The following is a 14,845-nucleotide window of genomic DNA, read 5'->3' on the forward strand; positions in this document are numbered from 1 at the left end:
GACTAACACATAAAGTCTAACTTCTTTGCAGTTTTGAGGAATGTATTTAATACCCTACAATCAATCAATCAATCATTCAATTTAATTTATTACAATCATAGAACAAATAAAAACACTCAGTAAATGTACAATTAAAAATTCTAGTATAAAATAATAAATAAGTAAAATCTAAAATCTATGATTAAAATAATGTTAGGCTTAAAATAAGACTTAGAATAACTTTATTGTCACTTTAAATGTACACTAATCAGCATACATTAAAATGACATTTATACAGCTCTCAAAGGGTCTCTACCTCCAATAACCTTCTTTAATTAGATAATCTATCCAAAATGGCATTAAGGGTAAGTTCACTATTCAGCAATACGGTCAGTTTTCCATACTTTTAGAGGTTATATGTCCTGCAAAAATGTAAAATTCAGCTAAAATCTCTTAAGTCTTGCCCAAATATTGCTGGATGTTTTCTACCAGCGCCTAAACACTTATGCAATCATTTACAATTTTAAGCACAAAGCGCCTAACACAAAACTACATATGTTTATATGTATACTGTGAGCTTTTGCCCTGGAGACAAATTCCTTGCATGTCCAATCATACTTGACCAATAAAGAATTCTATTCTATTCTATTCTATTCCATTCCATTCATATTTTGTATTCTATTTTCCATTCTATTCTATTTTATTCCACCCCACTCCATTCCACTCCATTCCATATTTTCTATTCTATTCTATTCCGTTCCATATTTTCTATTCTGTTCTGTTTTATTCTATTCCAGCCCACTCCATTCCAGTCCATATTTTCTATTCTATTTTCCATTCCAGTCCAGTCCATATTTTCTATTCTATTCCATTCCATTCGACTCCATTCCATATTTTCTGTTCTGTTCTGTTCTACCCTACCCTACTCCATTCCATTCCATTGTTTCTGATTCTATTCTACTCTACTCTATTTGAAGGTCACAAATGGTCCTTTTAAGGATGAAGTTCATTGTAAAATGTAGTCCATTGTCATTCAGGATCAATGCAACAAGCCCAATTTTTAGTATTGATGAATTTCACAACCGTCACTCGCAAAACACATACTGTAGAAATCCTCTAATACAGATCCTGTGAACAGGGAAAGCTGACTATTTAATAGTAGAACTGAAATCATCTCAGTGAAGTCAGATGGGGACCGGATTCCAAATGAAATGAAATATACTTCTTTGTATGAGCAGCATTAAATTTAATTCTTTAATTTATTTCTACGATGCAGTGAAGATGGATTATCTGGGCAACTACAGAAGCCGGTTAGACAAATTTGTGGAAGATAAGATTATCACTAGCAGTTAAAAGATATACGACCTGCCTGATTACTATTCTCTTGATCCTTAATAGCTATATATTATCTGAGTCTCAACACGCTCTCTCATTTACTCATCCATCTTGCATCTTTTCCGAAAGATATCTGTTTAGCCATTTGTGAGACTGAACGAATCTCTGATTTGATTCAGTAAGTAGCTATTAAAGTTAAGTTATTTCAACAGTTTTAAAACGTTGTTTAATTTGCAAGTTCCCACAACTCTTGTGATGGAGAACTAGATATTATTAGGCTTTTTAAAATGTTATATAATGTCATGAAATATTACAGGTAGTCCTTGACGTATGACCACAAATGAGCCTATAATTTCTTTCTTTTTTAATATATTTTTTAAATTTTATATTTACAACAAATAAATTCACAACATCTTTCATTTAAACAGTGTGTCACTGGGTACATGTATCTTGTGCAAACAATTATAATTCACATACATTACTTACTAAAATATCGATAATTACATTTTCTTTAGAAACCATTATCCCTTACATGTTTTATCATTATAACAATTTTGACTTATTTCACTATATATTCAATTTTAATTTATTTCTTTATTTTCCAACCATTGATAAAATAGATCCCATACCATATAGTATTCAGTTTCTTCTTTTGCTTTAATTGCCAATATTAATCTATTCATCTCTGCACCTTCTAATATTTTCTTAATCACGTTTTCCTCTATCAGGATTTTTTTCATTTTTGAATGTGAAATGTGAAAGCCTATAATTTCTGTTGCTAAGCGAGACATTTGTTAAGCGAGTTTTGCCCCATTTTACAACTTTTCTTGCCACAGTCGCTAAGTGAATTGCTGTAGTTGTTAAGTTAGTAACATGGTTGTGGAGGGGGATGCTGCGACAGATGTGTGGAAAACGGTCAAAAGTTTCCGTCCATTGGAACTGTCACTAAATGAACTGTTGTAAGTAAAGGAATACCTGTATTAACAGGACTCTGTTCACCCAAAAAGCCATTTGACACTGTTGACGAGTCATTGTAACATAGTACCAGATACTTTGATGCTTCTGAAAATTACTTCAAGAACTAAATTGTGTATATTCCGAGATTTAAGGAAATGTTAAACTCATCCCTGATGGTCATCCGAACAAATCCATCTTGTTTTCTTGACAACAGTACAGAAATAATTTAACATTACCTTCTTCTTGGATTCTTTTTCAACTTCCTGGGCTACCCAATTTATCTGAGATTTTTAAGTGGTCTCTTGTCCAATCTGCTAATGAGATTTGACGATGGTTAGTTTCATGTTCTCTACCCGTTTGCTGGGTGGGCGTGGTCATGGTGGGCGTGGCCTACCGGAACTTCCGGGAGGGCCATTTTTCACCTTCCCCAGAGTCCGGAGGCTTCCCTCGGGCCTCTGGGAGGGCGAAAATGGCCTCCCGCAGGTTCCGGAGGCCCTCCAGAAGCCAGAAACAGGCCCGTTCCGGACTTCCAGTGCTTCTGGAAAGCCTGGTTTTCCCCTTCCCAGAGCCTCCATGCAGACCTGTACTTACCTGCATCCAAAATGGGCTGCATGGAGACTCCTGGGAAGGGAGGGCCCAGCGGGGCCAGCTGGTCGGTTCAACTACCAGTTCGGTGAACCAGATGTAAATTTAATATCTGGTTCACCCGAACTGGATTAATCCCACCCCTGGTTAGTTTTTGCAAAGTAACCTGGATGTGCCCAGGTAGCTCCACCTCCTTTAAAAATTTTTGGGACTAATGTTTACACTTACAATCACATAGGCATATTTTCTCTCCCTCCCTCCTTCTTTCTTTTTTCTTTCTTTCTCTTTCTCTCTCTCTCTCTCCCCCCTTTTTTCTTTCTTTCTCTTTCTTTCTCTCCCTCCCTTTCTCTTTCTCTCTTTCTCCCTCCCTCCCTCTTTTTTCCTTCCTTTCTTTCCTCTTTCTTTCTCTCCCTCTCTCTTTCTCTCTCCCCCCCTTTCTCTCTCTCTCTCTCTTTCTTTTTTGTCTCATGAGAAATTTCCTGACAGAACCAATAAATAAATGTAACAAAAGGTATATTTAATGATTTATAAAACATATGTGAAGAGAAATAAGGGAAAAATTAATTATGGAGATTATATGTGTTTTTAAGGAAGTATGATATTTAATTGAAAAGTAGTGTTAAAGATGTTAAGATTTTAATGATTATTAATGATAGAACTGAACTGGAATGGAATGAGGGTTTATAATTACATATTATTTACAATCTTTCTTTTTTTAAAAAAGAATATAGTGTGTATTATAAGAACGTACCAAGCAGAATTCGATTGGAAGTTATGTATTATGTATTATATTGAAGGTCATAAACTTAAGGTATATATTGAAGTTTAAATAAGAGTTGAATGGATGGAATTAAAAGATATAAAGGTGTCATACTCCAATTAGTAACTACAGGATAAAATTTGTTTAATGAGAAAAGATAATATGAAATTGAAACAGAACAGACAAAAGTATAAATATAATGATTTGAATTGAGATGAGATAATCAAAATAAAATTGAGAAAATTAAAAGAGGGGAAAAATTATATAGAAATTGTAAAATAGTATAAGATATGGAATAGAATACAAAAAGGAGCATGAAATTGAGTTTTGTGTCTGTATAAAGAAGTTCAACCCGGGACCATGCTATTTTCAAAAAAGATGTTTTACTTGTATTTTGTATGTGTGAAAACCCAAATAAAACTTTATAAAAAAATTTTTTTTCCTGACAGAACAATTAATCAGTGCAACAACTTGCCTGCAGAAGTGGTAAATTCTCCATCACTGGAGGTTTTTAAGAAGAGATTGGACAATGTCTTGTCTGAAATGTTATAGGGTTTCCTGCCTTAGCTGGGGGCTGGACTAGAAGACCTCCAAGGTCCCTTCGAACTCTGTTTTTCTGTTCTGTTTTGCATCATCATGCACTTGCCATTATATACTACACATGCCAATTATTTAATAAGTATCTGTCTGGTTATGTTAGATGCAAATTACACAATACACAACATCTGTGTGATATCATGAGACATGTGATGCTTGGGCCCATACATCCTGTCTTGCCAGAAGAACAGAATTAACAGCTACCTTTTATATAATAGCATCACAGTCTCCATTTACAATTAGCATGTTGTGAATGTATATAACAATAAAGGTATTGAAATCTTTTCAAAATAAATATTTGCCTTGTGTTGCTTTGTGTTTCAGAGAAAGCTGCCTTTGAGATTTTATTGTGCATGCTGGATATATCATAAATTTAGGACAAAGGCTTCAAACTCTGAATCTTTATTCCTGGGTTCTTGTTTTAACTCTTTCGATGCAAAAAAAAAGAAAGAAAGAGCCACCGTGTTACTATTTCGTTGTTTCTTTAAAATATTTATAGTCAGCCTGTCATGCAAAGCATCCCCAGGCAATATATAACATTAAAAATAGATTGCGTGGCAATATAAAATGCAATGAAATAAAAACTCCAAGAGCAAAATAAAATCCCACCTGTCGGTAACAGCAGCATCCTGAGATACCCAGGGCTACGGAGAATAAAACTTGCAACCCCAAATTGTAACAAGGTTGGCACATGATAGAGATGGGGCATCCCACAAAAGAAATGACTCTGTTCTCCATTGATCATCATCATTTAATGACCCCATAATCCCTTGCAGGATGGAGTCTGGGCAACTGAATGGAGCTAGCACAGTGTTTACTGGCCAGATGCCATTCCTGTTGCCAATGTGGAGTTTTGTTTAGCGGATATATTCTCATTGTGCCCAGAAAAAGAAATATCTGCCTCTACCTAGGATCAAACTCACAGCCTCATGATTGTGAGGCGAGAGCTCCACCTCTAGGCCACCACACCACTCTGCTCTACTGTGGTCCATTGATGTCCCCCCAAAATATATCTGTACAACGTGGCCTTGTGAGGAATGATTGCATCTTGAGGGGAAATACTGTATATACAGGTAGTCCTCAACTTACAACAGTTCATTTAGTAACCGTTCGAAGTTACAATATCCCCAGGAAAAAGTGACCTGTGACCATTTTTCACACTTAACCCTTACAGCATCCCCATGGTCACGTGATCAAAATTCAGACAGTTGCCAACTGACTCTCATTTATGACAGTCGCAGCATCCTGGGGGGGTAGGTGTCACGTGATTCCCCTTTTGTGACTTTCTGACAAACAATGTGAAGGGGGAAAGTCCGGATTGATCCGGAGCTCTGTTATCGGCTGCAGAGGCCTTCAGGAAAGCCTTGCCGGCCACAGAAGAAGAAATTCTTGAAGGCCTCTGACAGTGAAAAGGAGGCCGGGGGTGATGCACACAAGTGAGGTTAGTCAGTGGATGGCATCCCCCCAAAATAAGACCTGGTGCCTTTTTTGGTGGCAAAAAAAATTATAAGGTCTTATTTTCGGGGAAACACAGTAACAACTACAGGCCAAGCTTGAATTTGTTTTTGCTGTGTATTCTAGACACACTTAATTTGTTGTCAAGTTGGTGTTTATTGAATTACAACAGGGAATGATAGTAACAGAAAGGTAACTATATCTGATAGAAAATGTTGGTTTTCCTATAGATCAGAGGCCTTTCATGTTAAAATTTAATTAGCAATTGTACATGCTTTGTTCATTCTTCCGATCTTATAAAAAAGACACTCTGACATTCAGTTTATATTTGTAAAGATTTAAAACTATTTTAATAGACCATTCTAATAAGATAACCTTTATTGTCATTTATTGCGAGCATGGAACCCTATATTTGTTATACATTTTGGCTACTAAAAATGCACATTAGATATGTTGTGAGCATCCTTGCCTGCAATATTTTATCGCTCTGATATTATTGCAAGCACATAAAGTTTACATTTCCCTTGAATAGTGTTTTGTCTATGCTGCATATCCCAATAGAAAAGCATAAAGGAATTTAGGAGTCCCATTCTTGATTATTCTATTTGATTGGTAGATCCAGAGCTCTGTTATCGGCTGCAGAGGCCTTCAGGAAAGCCTTGCTGGCTGCAGAAGTAGTTCCTGAAGGCCTCTGACAGCAAAAAGGAGGCCGGGGGCGACTCATGCAAGTGAGGTTGGATGACTACCCCCGAAAATAAGACCTGGTGCCTTTTTTGGTGGCAAAAAAATATTAGACTGGGTCTTATTTTCGGGGAAACACAGGTATGAAAAATATGTTACACTTCTACCGTAAGAATGTTATATATATATATATATATATATATATATATATATATATATATATATATATATATATATATATATATATATATAACCACCCTAGGAAGTGTGGTCTGTCTTGAAGCTCTTTCAGAGTATTTCATTCTGCCAATTGTCAGGCTTCACGCAGGTCGAGCAATAAATCCCTCACTACAGAAACTCGACATTTAATAACTGGCAAGCAGCAAAAGCTTCACTGACTCAAGATGACTAAATAAGTTGCTTTACTGCAAAGGGGTAATTTTTATGCAAAAGATTTGTCAACTGCAGAATTTCTTTATCTATCTGTCTGTCTGTCTGTCTGTCTATCTATCTATCTATCTATCTATCTATCTATCTATCTATCTATAGTATCTGTCTGTCTGTCTGTCTATCTATCTATCTATCTATAGTATCTGTCTGTGTCTGTCTGTCTGTCTGTCTGTCTGTCTGTCTATCTATCTATCTATCTATCTATCTATCTATCTATCTATCTATCTATCTATCTATCTATCTATCTATCTATCCATCCATCCATCCATCCATCCATCCATCCATCTATCTATCTATCTACCTATCATCTATCTATCTACAGTATCTCTCTATAGTATCTGTCTGTCTGTCTGTCTATCTATCTGTCTGTTTGTCTGTCTGTCTGTCTGTCTGTCATCTATCTATCTATCTATCTATCTACCTACCTACCTACCTACCTACCTACCTACCTACCAGAATAGAGTTGGAAGGGACCTTGGAGGTCTTCTAGTCCACCCCCCTTCTCAAACAGGAGAACCTGTACCATTTCAGACAAGTGACTGTCCAGTCTTCTCTTAAAGGCCTCCAGTGATGAAGCACCCACAACTTCTGAAGGCAACTTCTGTTCTACTGATTAATTGTCCTCACTGTTAGGAAGTTTCTCCTTAATTCCAAGTTGTGTCTCTCCTTGATTAGGTTCCATCCACTATTTGTTTTGCCTTCTGGCGCTTTGGAAAATAAGTTGTGTCTGTGTTGTGTCTTTAAGAAGACACAACAAAACTGTTTCTTGGAGACTGGGCATCCATCAGACAATAAATTTCGCAATCCTCAACTACAGGAAAACTTTTGCTGCCACCAGCCAACTTAGTTCATCACCATTAATCCTTACTTAACCTTATACAGGTTCTCCTTGACTCACAATCATTCTTTTAGTGACCCTTCAAAGTTCACTAAAAAAACCTGACTGACGACCATTTCCCCCACTTATGACCGTTGCAGCATCCCCAGGGTCATGTGATCAAAATTCAAACTTTGCATCTATTTATGATGGTTGCAATGTTCCGGGGTCGTGTGATCCCCTTTTGTGACCTACTGTTCTGACCTGGGCTTCCCAAAATCATGAAGCAGACTCCTCCTCCCAACAAAACCCCTTTTTATTAGGATAATGTGAATTCCTCTCATTTACATCCAGCAAAGTCCCGGCAAACAGTCTTTCAAGGGTGAATTATAACCACAGACCTTATCAGGCTTGGAGAGTTGCCAGGCCGATAGCTTCCAAGCGCAATGCTGTAGCAGAAAATACCGAGCAACGAGTCCCGAACAAATCTTCACTCTAATTAAATGAACTAATTGTCTCCTGCAAACACCACTTGCCTTTTGCTCTTCTTTATTCCCTATGGGAAGGGCCATTCACTGTCCACCTGTGCCTTTATTCCCAAGTCGACCCTTGTTCCTTAATTGTTCCCTTCTTCCAGAAGCTCTGTGCATGCGCACATTGGGAACAGGCTCCAGCTGTTCTTCTGCCCCACTGATCTCTGAAGGCAGCTGGATAACTGTCAGATGGCCCTGGCCCCATCTCTGCCTCTGACGCAGAGCCCTCGTCAGAGCCTTCTCCAGACTCCAGGACTGGCCCATGTTCCTCCCCAACCTCATCACTGTCTGAGTCTGCCGCCAGCTCCACTGGCCGCTGGTAGGCCACAACACCTTCTGACAAGCAAAATCAATGGGGAAGCCAGATTCGCATAACAGTCGTGTTACTGACTTCACAACTGCAGTGATTCTCTTTTAACAGCTGTACAGGCAAGGAAGGTTGCACAATGGGGCAAAACTCACTTAACAATTGGCTGGCGTAACAATGGAAAGTTTGTGTTCATACATCAAGGACTACTTGTATTGAATAACTTTTTTTTCTTTTTTTCACCCTGGCTATTGATTTTGTGAAGTTTCTAGCAGGAACCAAATCATAAATCAGTTCTGAAAATACCAATAAAACATTTCTAGACAAACTAACGGCTCTTCATTGGAGTCACCCAACACGTTGTGTTTATTCAGTTGAACAGCCATATTGATTCAATGTTTGTAAATTACACGTTCTCCAGTCTCACACTGAAGGAAGGGTTACAAGCTGATATAAATTCAGAAAGTGAGAAAGAACTTGTTAATTTATGAGTTGTGAACTGAAAGTCATAGAATCAGAGTATCACTTTCTTTTTGGAAATGAATAAATGTCTAGGCATCTGCACCGAAGAGAACTTGCTTCCTGTTTAATGGCCCTTTTTGATTTTTAATTTGAAATTGGGAGGTCCTTGCTGATACAATTTTCATACGAAAGCTTCATGTGTTTCTGGCAGGCTGCGTATTTCCCATCTTAAGTTCTTAGAGGTTCATTTGAATTGCAAACAGTACTATTTTGCATAGTTCTCGTGAAGAAGAATTTGAGACTATTTAATACAATAGTATTAGGGAAGACATAAATCTCTGAAATGATTAAAATCAGTTCCATTTTGTTAATTCATTGCTAAGAATTTCATACTTCCGCATCACAAAATAATCTTGAAAAGTTAAATGGGTGGAATGGGTGGAATGTATGCCAATCAAAATAGCTGATCGGATGTTCAAAATTCAATCTGAAAGACGTTTAATTTTATTTTAAAATTCTACCGCTGCTTTGGAATTGCCATTCCGTAAGAATTACGTTTAATCTTGTACATCAAACATTTTAAACTGATTACATCCATCCTTGTATGTCTCGGGAAAGTGCAGGTTGAAGATTACAGGTATTAAATCCAATAGATATTCTTGATAAATAGACATGCTGTATGCTGAGTGTTGGTATAGATGTGAAATATAAACCAGAATTTATCTGTAATATTTGAGACACTTTCAGCAATCATTCATTGTTGACACTGCAGTTCAAGGATGCAAAAGACCTATTGATTCATGAGTTAAACAGAACCTTGCTGCTTACTTTGTAAAGTTTATGATTCATAGATAGGAAAATAAACACAAAAAATTCTTATGCCATAAATAGATTTTTTTTGAGAGCGAAATTGGTGGGAAAGAATACCTGATTTTCAGGGCTTATTGGACTGGGTTTTCAATTATTCTTTCAACCAATATTCAACCAATTTCAACTGGCATTGTTATAAATCAATCAGATGCCATTCCTGTCCTGCAATTCACTCCTCGACAGGAAAACTCATTACAAGGTCAGAGATGTCTGGTTGGTATCAATGAGGTAATTAGTAATCCTAAAATAAACAAAGCTTACATCTTGTGTTCAGTTTCAGATTAACACTGGCATTTCCAATGTCATCCATGAAATCTGTGAGAATACACAACCACTCAAAGATATATACATATACATATACATATACATATACAAAAGCGAAATACCCCTCACTCATCATCACAAAAATCTCCAGAACCGTAAAGCCTACAAACTTGAAATTTGGCAGGTATGTTCCTCTTGGCTTCTAGGTGCTCACTAAGAAAGGATTTTTCCAAATGACCACCAGAGCAGTAGTATTTCGAATATTATTTTTATTATTAACATGCTCTGATGCTAAGGAGTTCTACTCCCCCACCCCACCTGAAAAAAAAATCTGTTCCAAATGCAAAACACAAGCAGGGGAGAGGAGTTTCAGTTTCAGTTTTAGTTTCACAGCACCAAGCAGCCTTAGTATAGAACAGTTGAACCAAGCCACGCCCAGGCTCCTTGCTGTCTCCTTGCTCACACAGCAAATACTCTTTCAGTTTCCAAACAGCCCTCAACTTTCTCACACACTGACAGGACGCTAGCCAGATGAATATGGATGGATGCTGGTAGGCAGAGGCAGAATTTTTTCCCCCTTATTTTCCTCCTCAAAAACTGAGCCCGATCACATAGTTTTGTAGTGAAGCACAGGTATAGAGCTAGTATACACACACACACACACACACACACACACAATTTTGTGGTTTAATTTAGTATTTCTAAGAATACAAGTATTATTACAATACAAGTATTATTATCAAGTGTTAATTGAAGTCAATTAACAAGCAAGCCTGAGATTTGAGTATGTGCTAATGGAAGAAGAGCTCATTTTAAGACAGTGCCTAGTTGATCATGATGTACAGGTAGTCCTCGACTTACAACGGTTCACTTAGTGGCCATTTGAAGTTATAACGGCACTGAAAAAAAAGTGGCTTATGACCATTTTCCAGACTTAACGACTGTTGCAACATCCCCACGGTCACGTGATTTACATTCAGATGCTTGGCCACGGGTTCATATTTATGATGGTCGAAGTGTCCCCGGGGATCACGTGATCCCCTTTTGCTACCTTCTGACAAGCAAAAGTCAATGGGGAAGCCAGATTCACTTAACAACCCGGTGACTAATTTAACTGCAGTAATTCACTTAACTAATGTGGCAGGAAAAGTGGTAAAATGGGTCAAATAGCTCTTAACAAATTTCTCACTTAGCAATATAAATTTTGGGCTCAATTGTAGCAAGTGGAGGACTAACTGTAGATTAAACTATGCTTCTATGGATCTACTAACCATCCCCTCTAATAGCAATAGCACTTAGCCCCATCTAATAGCACCATCCCCTTGCAATAGCAATAGCACTTAGACTTATATGCTGCTTTATAGTGCTTTACCTCCCCCTCTAAGCAGTTTTACAGAGTAATCAGCCTCTTGCCCCCCAACAATCTGGGTCTTCATTTGACCCACCTCGGAAGGATGGAAGGCTGAGTCAACCTTGAACCTGGTGGGGTTTGAACTGCCAAATTGTAGGCAGCTGGCTGGAGAAGTAGCTTGCAATACTGCACTCTAACCACTGTGCCACCGAGGCTCTTTGAATAGTTAACTGGGACCCAGTAGCTCGAATGAGGGGGGTGGGGGAAAGGGAAGAAGAGAGACCGAATGGCTACTGCTCACTATTGCCTCCCTCGTTCCCATGCCCAGTCCAAATTGATCCCTATTCCAGGGGTTCCGCTTGAAAAAACTGATACATTTGGGGGTATAGTTAAACTACTTTAATTAGTGGAGAAAATCTCCTTTTGTGGGGAAACGAATCAAGGAGAGAAGCAACCTAGAACTAAGGAGAACTTTCCTGACAGTGAGAACAATTTACCAATGGAACTTCTTGCCACCAGAAGCTGTGGATGCTCCAACACTGGAGGTTTTAAAGAAGTGATTGGACAGCCATTTGTCTGGAAGGCCTGAGCAGAGGGTTAGACTAGAAGGGGGTTATTCTGTTCTGTTCTGCATCCTCATTATATCATGCACATGCCAATTATTTAAAGCTATGTGTCAGGTTATATTGTGTTGTGGTTCGCCGGCAGCAGGTGGGGACGGCTGAGGCCTTGGAGAGCGAGGACTCAGATGAGGGGCCTGCGTGTGATGCAGGGATGGGGCCAGGACTATCAGGGAGTGGAGCACTGCCTTTGGAGATTGTGGAGGCTGGCAGCAGTGATGAAGAGGTCCCCGAGGAGCCTGTGCCCAGTCTGTGTGCGCGCAGGGCTGCTCGAAGGAAAGAGCAGCTCCATCAGCACGGGCGACTCGGGAGTAAGGCTGCAAGCCCCTCTCTTAAGAGATAAAAGCCAGCTGAGAAACCGGAGTTCTTTGCAGGAAGCAAAGAAGTCTTTGCACTCAAGCCTGGTGGACGTTTGGAATATCTTGGTTGGTGTTTGGAGACTCTTTGTGTTTGAAATATTTCTTAGTAACTTTATCTAGTGTTCTTGGCAGCCTTGCACAACCTCGCTCTTACCAGAGACAATTAGTTTGAAACAGCCTTTTAACCGTGAAGGAACGGAATTCATAAAGAATCATTAAAAGGTTTTTCTGTTACCTCTGTTTCGTGTTTGTTTCCTTGGAACAAGGTTTGGGTCAGAACATATTGAATGCAAATTACACAACATCTGTATGATATCATAATGCATGTGATGCTTAGGCCCATAGGTTATGTTGGATGCAAATTACCCAATACACAACATCAGCGGGATATCATAAGGCATGTGATTCTTAGGCCCATACATCCTGTCTTGCCAGAAGAACAGAATAGCTACCTTTTATATAATGGCATCATAGTCACAATTAGCATATTGTGAATGTATATGATAATAAAGCTACTGAAACCTTGGGCAGCCACTTGTCTGGAATGGTCTAGGATCTCCTGCTTGAGTAGAGGGTAGGACTAGGAATCCCTTTTCCAACTCTGTTATTCGGTCGCTGTTACGTTTTTCATCAACCCAGTATTGCAAAACCGGTAGCACAAGGTGGTTGTAAGATTAATACACTATAATTTGAACGTATGTCCATTCCTTTGCCGCGCGAATAAAACACAAACTCCAAAAGCCCAGGATTGGAAAATCCATCAATTGAAATTACACACTTACCTCAGCATTAAATTCCTTGTCTACCGTACCTAAATCAGCTCCATTCAAAAAGATGTATTTTCCCCCAAGCCTCCGCGGATAGGTAATATCCATAAATTGCCTGCTGAACTTCAGATGAGGGCAGTGAAGGAAAAGTCAAAATCCCTCTCGCTGGTATTACACCTTGGTTACAAGGAACCAGGTGGCATTAATCAAATTGCCCGGCTTTTAAAAATAAAATGGAACCGTATGAGATTTTTAACCAAGAATATTAACCCGAATATGATCTGACCATTTTTCATGGGTTCCTTTGTACCAATCCACTATGTAAGAAAGTTGGCTTGACAGGCCGCATTTTAAGGGCCCTCCTGCTTTAAAATGCTCAACGTTTCCCCCAAGCTTTTCAAAATGTCTATTTATAAACTTCTACATCTATTTGCAACCCGATCGACCTGTCATGCACTAGATCAGTGATGGCGAACCTTTTTGTTGTGGTGTGCCGAAAGCGCGTGCCTGCTGGCACCCACAATGCAATGCGCCCCCCCCTGCGTCTGTGCACGCAACACCTCCGCCCCTTTACCTGCACTGCGCATGTGCCATCATCCCAGCTGATTTTCGGCCCATTTGAGGCCGTTTTCGCTCTCCCAGAGGTTCAAGGGAAACCTCAAGAGCCACGGGAGGCTGAAAACGGGCCCGTTTCGGCACTTCCGGTATTTCCGGAAGGCCCGTTTTTCGGCCTCCCGAGGCTGCAGAGGCTTCCCTCGAACCTCTGGGAGAGCGAAAATGGCCTCAAACGGGCCGAAAATCAGCTGGGAAGTGTGTACATGTGCAGTGCAGGTAAGTTTGCCTGGGGCTCGCATGCCCACACAAATGGCTCTGTGTGCCACCTGTGGCACATGTGCCATAAGTTCGCCATCACGGCACTAGATGTATGAAAGAAAAAAATAGTTAACAGGTCAGAGAAGGGCAAAGTTAAAAAAATCAAAGCATACTGTTAATAGTCTGTTGTTGTAATTTACCTGTAGAAAATCTAGTTTCCTATTTACCATAAATCACCCAGATTATTATCTCCGATCAATCCAGGATCAAAAACCCTCGTTTGGGTGTTAACAATGACAACTTTCCTTGGGTTTTTAATTGGAAACTTTCCCAACAATTACATCTCATTTCCAAAATTTTTGTTGCAAATACAGGCAATCCTCAGAATTACAACAAGCCCCAAACTTATGTTGTTAAGTGAGAAATATGTTAAGTGAGTTTTGTCCTATTTTATGACCTTTTTTGACACTTAACATTGGTTAAGTGAATGACTGCAGTTGTTCAATTAGTAACATGGTTGTTAAGTGAGTCTGGCTTCCTCATGGACTTTGTTTGTCAGAAGGTCGCAAAAGGAGATCACATGATTCCAGGATACTGCAACCCGTCATAAATGTGAGTCTGTTGTGGTTCGCCAGCAGCCTGTGCAGACAGCAGTGGAATCGGACAGTGGGGAAAAAAGGGGACCATCAGGGAGCCTGGAGAGGACTCGGACGATGCAGGGATGGGCCCAGGACCATCTGGGAGTGGGGTGCTGCTGCTGGAGCCTCTGGAGTCGGGCAGCAGCAAGACAGAGGAACAAGGGGAGACTGTTCCCAGTGTGTGTATGCGCAGAGCTGCTAGAAGACGAGAGCAGCTGAAACAAAAGGGGAGACTCAAGAGTAAG

Source organism: Notechis scutatus, chromosome 6 (assembly GCF_049901735.1).
Source record: "Notechis scutatus isolate UNSWTSFEM ecotype Mainland chromosome 6, rNotScu1.2, whole genome shotgun sequence".
In the NCBI taxonomy this organism is placed as follows: domain Eukaryota; kingdom Metazoa; phylum Chordata; class Lepidosauria; order Squamata; family Elapidae; genus Notechis; species Notechis scutatus.